Raw genomic sequence first — 7,755 nt, forward strand, 5'->3', positions numbered from 1 at the left:
GTATGTGAATATATCTCAATAAAATGAATAATAAAAAAAATAAGTCTACAATTAAGTGTATCTGCTTCTTCACTTTTACTAATTCATGATCCTGAAAAATATTTAAATTAAATGATAATTTCATACACTGTTTATATATGTATGCTTAAAATAATAAAGTGTGGAGAGAAAAATAAAATAAAATAAGATACAGATTTCTTCATCAGAACTTGCTTTGTTTGAATGTGCAGAGCAAAGGTTGGCCAAACATGTTGGCAGGATGACAGAATAAGGAAATATGGGAAAGACAGATCAAGTCTAAAGACATACAACTGAGAGACATTGACACAGCAGTAGCTGAAGTCACTATGGAGTTAGATGAGTAACCAAATGAAATAATGAACAAAAAATGGCATACCAAAGATAAAAGCATGTGACTAACAGATTGGAAAAGAGATAAAGTTTATCAAAGGAGATAGTCTGCTTGGAAAATGTGACACAGGTGGAGGAAACACACTGGGCTGGTTTTACTGAGACCTAAATAAACCCAATGGTTCTTGTGATTTACAATCATCAAATGCCAGTGTAGACATTTGTTACTCCCTGGGCTCTGGTTTAATTTGAGCTTGGTTAGTGGACAAGTTCCTGATCATCTGTGCTGGTCCCTCCACTAACATATCCATTGCACAGGATTGTTTCATCAAAGAATCCCAATACTATCCTTTCCTTGTCATGTATAATAAGATTATTCTGTGATTCAGGCTGTTCCAATAAGTTATAAGTTACTTGGGAGTTGAGACTATGTCTTTAAAGGTTGAATAAATTGATGAATAAACTATATTTATCACATATTTATTATTTTTCCATAAGCCTAACAAAGTGTCTAGGACATGGAACACAGAGAGTTAATTATTTCTAAAATGATTAAAACTGAAGTGTTTGGGTGGTTGTGCTGGAATAGCACATAATGAGCACTTATTGTGTACAGATTATTTCCTACACATGAATGTCTAGTTAGTCCCACTTACCAACAGGGATTATTTCCTATATATTATCTCTGTATGGATTTCATAAATGCAGAGAGATAAAGCTGATTACTGGAGTCAAAATTGATAGATAAGGAACTCATGGCAAACAGTAAGTTCATTAATAATTCTGGATTTCCCTTCCCTTTCAAATTGAAGAAGCCATGAAGAAGGAAAACCAGTCCTCTACCCTGTATTTCATCCTTCTGGGAGTTAGCAGCCAACAAGCACAGGAAGATTTCTTCTTCATCTTCTTCCTCTTCATCAACCCCAGCACACTGATGGGAAACCTACATATTACCTACCACATCTACAAATTATGAACAAAAATATCTGCCCTGCCTCTACCACACTATATTGGATCATAAAAGCTCAATAATCTTGGCCATTCACTCTGATGTTAGCCTCCACAATCCTATGTACTTTTTCCTTGCCAACCTCTCCCTCGTTGACATCTTTTTCTCATCTGAAACTGTCCCTAAGATACTCACAAACCATCTCTTGGGCAGCAGAGACTTCTCCTTCAAGGGATGCATAACGCACATGTATTTCATGATTTCCTTGGCTAACACTGACTGCTACATCTTAGCTGTAATGGCATATGATTGGACCATGGCCATCAGCTTCCCTTTTCATTGCACAATAATTATGAACCCAAGGTCTTGTTTCCTGCTTGTTATTTGGTAGTGGATGATTGAAATCACCAATACCCCACCCCACACTCTACTTACAGCTGCTCTGCCCTTCTGTGGCAACCAGGAAGTGGCCAAATTCTACTGTGATCTTAGTAGTTTGATAAAGTCCTGTTCTTAACATCCACTTTATGTGAAAATAATAAACTAGGGGCTGGGGTTTTCTCCTTGCCATTAACATTCATTATTATCTCCTATGTTTGGGTCTTCATCACTCTCTTACAGGTTCTATCCAATAAGGGTATGCTGAAAGCCTTCTCCACCTGTGACTCCCACCTCACAGTCATTCCTTTGTATTATGGGACAGTGATGGGCATGTATTTCCACCCTCTGACCAGTTACAGACTGAAGGATGTAGTGATAACTGTGATGTATGTGGCAGTGACCCCAACGTTAAATCCTTTCATCTGTAGTCTAAGAAACAGGGACATGAACGCTGCCTTGGGGAAGCTCTTCAGCAAGAGGAGGTCCTCATACTGGATGTGAGTTCATTCATATATTAGACATCACCATCCTCAATTAGAATGCACTTGTGAGTCCAGACCCAATGTCACCCCTTTCCAAGAAGTCATCTTTGATCTTTCCATCCAGAAAATCCCTCTATTCCAAAATCCTGTAACAGTTTGATAAGACTTCAGTCTTACAAAATGACCACTTTGTATGCATTATTGCTGCTTTGGAAGAGCAGCAGCACAAGAACCTTAGGTTATGTCCCACTTGTACTACTGACTAGCAGAGAAGAGTTTGGAAAGTCTCAGCATTTTCTTCCACATCTACATATTATGAACAAAAATATCCGCCCTGCCTCTACCACACTATAATTGGATCATAACATCTCATGCTTTGAAGGATGGAAATCATTATTCGATTGTCAATTCTTGCTATTTCTTTCAGTTTCCTAGGCCAGTTAAGTAAATAAACAACATAAAATGGACCAGCATAAAAAATAGAAATGTATTAGCTTACAGTTTTCAGGCTGGGAAAATGTCCAAATCAAGGCATCATCAAAGTAATGCTTTCTCCCCAAGACTTTGGTATTCTGGGGCTAGCTGCTGACCAACTTTGGTCCTTAGCTTGTCACATGGCAAGGCACATGGTGGTGTCTCTCTTCTCTTCCTGGTTCTATTGATTTCAGCTTCTGGCTGCTCCAGCTGTGACTTTCTCTCCCATTGTCTGAATTCATTTGCTTACAAATGATTTCAGTAATAGGATTAAAACCTACACTGAAGTGGGTCACACCTTAACTGAAATAGCCTCTTGAAAATGTCCTCCCTGCAATGGGTTCATATCCACAGCAGAAGATTAAATTTAACATTTTTTTTCTGGAGCACATGCAGCCTCAAACCACCACTCAATTATTAGGTGTGATCACTGCTTCCATGCTTTGAAGACTGAGGACAGGAGCTGTCTTAATGCATCTCTGTTACTCACACAGTATTGGTTCACTATTGGTGGAAAGTGTGATGAAGAAATGAAAATATCAGACTCTGACATGTAATCTGAGAGTGATCAGACATAATTACATAAGATATTATTTACCCATCCATTGAACTTTTTAAAGAAACTGATGTTAGGAGATACATTTTTTCTTATTGCAGAGTTGATTAAACTAGACTGTCTCTAAACATCATAAGAATCTTTTAAATCTTATTAGAATAACACACACCAATAGACTGATTGCATTTTAAAGCAATAGAGAAATAGCCTGTTCTGCATTAATTATAATATGAAATAAAGCTGAGTTGCCAGAAAACTTCCATACCAAATAATAAAGGAAAAGAGCTTTATTGAAAATGATGTCTACATGTTTCTCCAGCATGGCCAAGGGTAGATGAAGCTTTTATTATGGGTGACCAGCCCTGGTTATGTGGGCAATATTCCTCAAACACAGACAATTAACTCAGCAGGACACTAAACAGCCCCTAAAGGAACACCACTCCCAATGATCTGATTGTATTCATTGAAAATTAAATGTTTTACAAAATATTTATAATATATCATTGATTGTTCATAAATCATTCCTTTCCAAACAGGAAAAAAAGATTTAAAGAGTTGAAAAGAGTGTGTCTTAGAACAGTGTACAAACTTTCAATTATTTACTATTTTTAACTGCCAGTAAAAATTATCTAGAGATAACATACACTGCCAAGAGAGTTTGTCCAAGGATGTTGAAAGATGATTCTATTTACCCTTTAATGCTTTCTGAGTCTCTAAAACACCAATGATGAGATCAAGATAATGAAAAAGGATTTGATTGCAAATGCATCTGAATCTTGGGGGTAAATGACCAAATGATGGAATGAATGAAGATATTTTATTTCAGTATGTAAAGAAGATGTTACTTGAAACTATTGATTGTCTATCTGTCCTCTTAAGGATGTGAAGTTTGGGGTCTGTTTTGTTCACTGCTATACAACCAGCACTTACAATAGGGCTAGCATATAGTAGTTACTCAATAAATTTCTGTTAAGCAAATAAATGAACCCTGCAATATTATGCTTAAATAATGAATACACAGAGATTAATTTTGCTGTTGTGGGTGAACTCAAGAAGTCCAAAGGATAAAACAGATTTCCCACAGAGAAAAATAGGTGCCAAAAAGGATAGCATAAAAGAATAGCTGAAGAAATATAGTTTCTTAGAACAACTCAATACACTTAACTTCTGAATCAATCTCACACCATTCCTCTGTGTTCCTTAAAGTTAGACAGGAGAAACTGAGCTCTCTACTGTACTTTCTACAAGAGTGAGAAGATGTTTGTATGTTTGTAGCTCCAACTACAAATAAATATCACAGCACCTGTGTCTTAAGTCAATCATTGTTTGCCTCAGTTATCTTCCTTTGATTCTGCATAACACATCATCCAGAAGAAATTATTAATACTTTTTAATTTACTTTACTTTGTGCATCAGTGCCCTGGAATTGACTAATTTTGGAGAAGACTATGTATCTTGTATGTCAGTTAGTGTCTAGTCAGGAAATAGAAATAATGCCAGAGGTTTTTAGTTTGTTGTTTGTTCATTTTCTGTTTAACTGAAATATTAGTATATACTTTTTTACATATAATTTTTATTAGAGAATCTGTAGGTTTAAAGAAAATCATGCAGCAAATACACAGTTTCCATATACTCCCACTATTAACAGCTTGCATTAGTGTGGGGCTTCTATTACAATTGATGAAAGAACATTTTTACAATTGTACTAATAACTATACTCCACACTTTACATTAGGGTTCCCTGTTTGCGTCATACAGCCCTAGGTTGTTTTTGTTGCTTTTTAGTTTCTATTCTAGCAACATCTATATATAACCTTAAATGTCTCCTTTCAACCACATTCAAATATATAATTCAGTGCTGTTATTACATTCACAATGTTATGCTACCATCACACCAGATAGAAATTCTGTACAGTTTAAGGACCAGGTATTCTGAACAACATAGATTTAATACAGGGAATTGGATGTAGGTGCTGCAAGACCAATGCTGAGGTCACCCAGGGATTATTAAGTACAGAGAGAAGTCAGTTCCGCTAAGACAGGGGATCAAAGGGGAAAAAATGGTGACACCAGAATGAGCAAGATGACCCAAATGTGCATTCCTGGGGGTTGGAATCCTCAGTGCTGCTGCCTTTTGTAGGTTTTTTTAAATGTCATTTATATTAATCTTTGCTATTGGACATGGCAATACTAAGAGTAAACACCAGAGAAACCCTGGGGATTCCAGAGATTGTAATCCATGCCCACAACATACAGCAACAATTCAATTGCCCTTGATAATTGGGGTCAACATTATCACCAGCACATAATATTAGGCTAAAAAATAGAAATCCCAAAACATAATAGTTGATACCCTTTAAAAATGTGAAAATTATACTTTCTGGGAATAAACACAGACACAATAAAATTGTATAAAAACAAAAGCAGGACTTCTGGGAAGATGGCAGACTAGAAGAGGAAGAGCAAAATTCTCTTCCATGAAAAATACTAGATAAAGGGCAGAAAGTGCTCCAGAACAGCAGTTTCAGGGTGTCACAGGCTGGGCAGGGACATCTACACTACATAGTGGGGACTTATCTGGAGAGGCAGAGAGACTGTGTTTGTAAGGACTGGTGAGTGTATTCAGCCAGGACCACCACCAGGGATGGGCAGCTGGAGCCATTTTAATGAGTGCAGGAGGGAGCAGCTTTCCACACATGGGCACCCATCTCAGCAGTTGGCTGGGAAGATAACCCTTTACAGCCCCATCACCAAGAGCTCCCATGAGGGAACTTGGAATTCATTGGACTTGTAGTGACCACAATCATTCCTCCTCCACAGAAGTCTGCAGCATGTGCAGCCAAGAGGCCAGGACACCACACAGATGCTCCAGGTGCCCTTACCCAACCCAAGGGACTTGCAGGTGCATGGCAGACAGGGACTGCAGGGCATTTGAACTGAAAGATGAGATGCACAGTTCCACAGCCCCCAGTGGTCAACTTGCAGCCCTATGAATTGCCAGGACCACTGTGTCCAGGAGTGAACTCCCTGCCAAACTGTGCAGGGCCTGCCCTCCTCTCACAGGACTGGCAGTCCCAACTGCACATGGAAAACTGGTGCACTGATTGGATTTCCACTTGCTTTTACCCTGCTCAGTGCACAGAGTTGGGGGACAGCTGGCTTGAGGGTAATAGGTGGCTCATGAGCACCATCAGCTTGTAGGACAGAGAAAAGACACTCTATTAAGTGGTAGCCCTGCCAAATTATATATAAATGTTCAAATAATCCTGCATTTCCCAAAATAATCTTACAAAGAAAAGCAAATGCCCAGAAGCCATCAGAAAATCATAAAGCACCTGAAGAACCAAGAAGATATGGATGTGACAAATGAATGAATTACAAAGCCAGAAGAGACACAAACTTTGGAGCAATTAATTAAAGAAGTACACACAAATCTCCAAAATAACTTGAATGAGATGGCTAAAGACATAAAGGACATCAAGAAGACACTAGAAGGGAATAAAAAAGATTTTTTGCAAGAGTAAATTAAAAAATAGCAGATCTTATGGAAATAAAAGATACTGTTAATCAAATTAAAAATATATGGAGACACAAAACAGCAGGTTTGAAGAGGAAGAAGGCCAGGTGAGTGGACTAGAGGATAGCAAAGGAATGCAAACATGAAAAATATCAAATGGTGGAAAACATAGAAAACTTTGAAATGGATATCAGGGAAATGATGGACAACAAGAAGAACATATATATGAATCATTGGTAGAGGATCTAAGATGGCATCATGAAGAGGAGTGGGAGCCAAGTAGTCCCCTGGAATAACTAAAAAAAAAAAGCAGAAACAACTAGTAAATAAGCTGAAATAACTGTGGGGGGACAAACATGACTGTCCACTCATCATACACCAACCTGAATTGGGAAGAATGCCTGAGATCACAGCATAAAATCTGTAAGTAAAAACTGTGGGTCTGGACCTCCAGAAGATGGCAGATAGGAGAGACAGGGCAAAAAAACACCTCCATGAAAAATACTAGATAAAGGCCAGAGGGTTACCCAGAACACTGGTTCCAGTGATGTACTAGCTGGACAGGTTCTGCTGGATCCACAGGGACCATGCACTTGGTGAGGCCAGGATTCTGCATTCTGGGGCAAGTAAGCAGACGTGCTGAATGTCTGGCAGCCACACTGCAGTGTGGGGAAGCCATGGGTTGGCATTTGGTGTTGGACTAGTTCTTTTTTAAAAGCCCAGAAGCAGCTGCGGATATGGTGGTGGGGACCACACAGAGAAACGTGGCAGGAATGGTGTCTCCACAACCTGCAGGTATGACTCAGTATCTGGTGTGAATGATAGCCTTTCATGCACCTACTGCTAATTGCCTCAGAGTGAGGCAGGCAGGGGTTAGCCAAAAGGGGAGAGAAAACACACCCCTTGCAGCCATCTTCCTGGCAGGCTGGGTATGCTCCTGCCCAGTGCCAGTGCCATAACCCAGAGCTGTGCCAGGAAACTCACTGCAATAGGAAGTGTTTCCAGCAACACACGCACACACTACAGGATCTGGCATGGACAGTGT

The 7,755-nt window shown here is 39.0% G+C and overlaps 1 pseudogene; it reads left to right on the plus strand.

The window, feature by feature from the left end:
• The first annotated feature begins 1,168 nt into the window (after positions 1-1,168).
• Positions 1,169-2,182, plus strand: LOC119514666 (annotated as a pseudogene).
• Positions 2,183-7,755: the final 5,573 nt, after the last annotated feature.

The sequence above is a fragment of the Choloepus didactylus genome, chromosome 18, assembly GCF_015220235.1.
Source record: "Choloepus didactylus isolate mChoDid1 chromosome 18, mChoDid1.pri, whole genome shotgun sequence".
NCBI classification, from domain to species: Eukaryota; Metazoa; Chordata; class Mammalia; order Pilosa; family Megalonychidae; genus Choloepus; species Choloepus didactylus.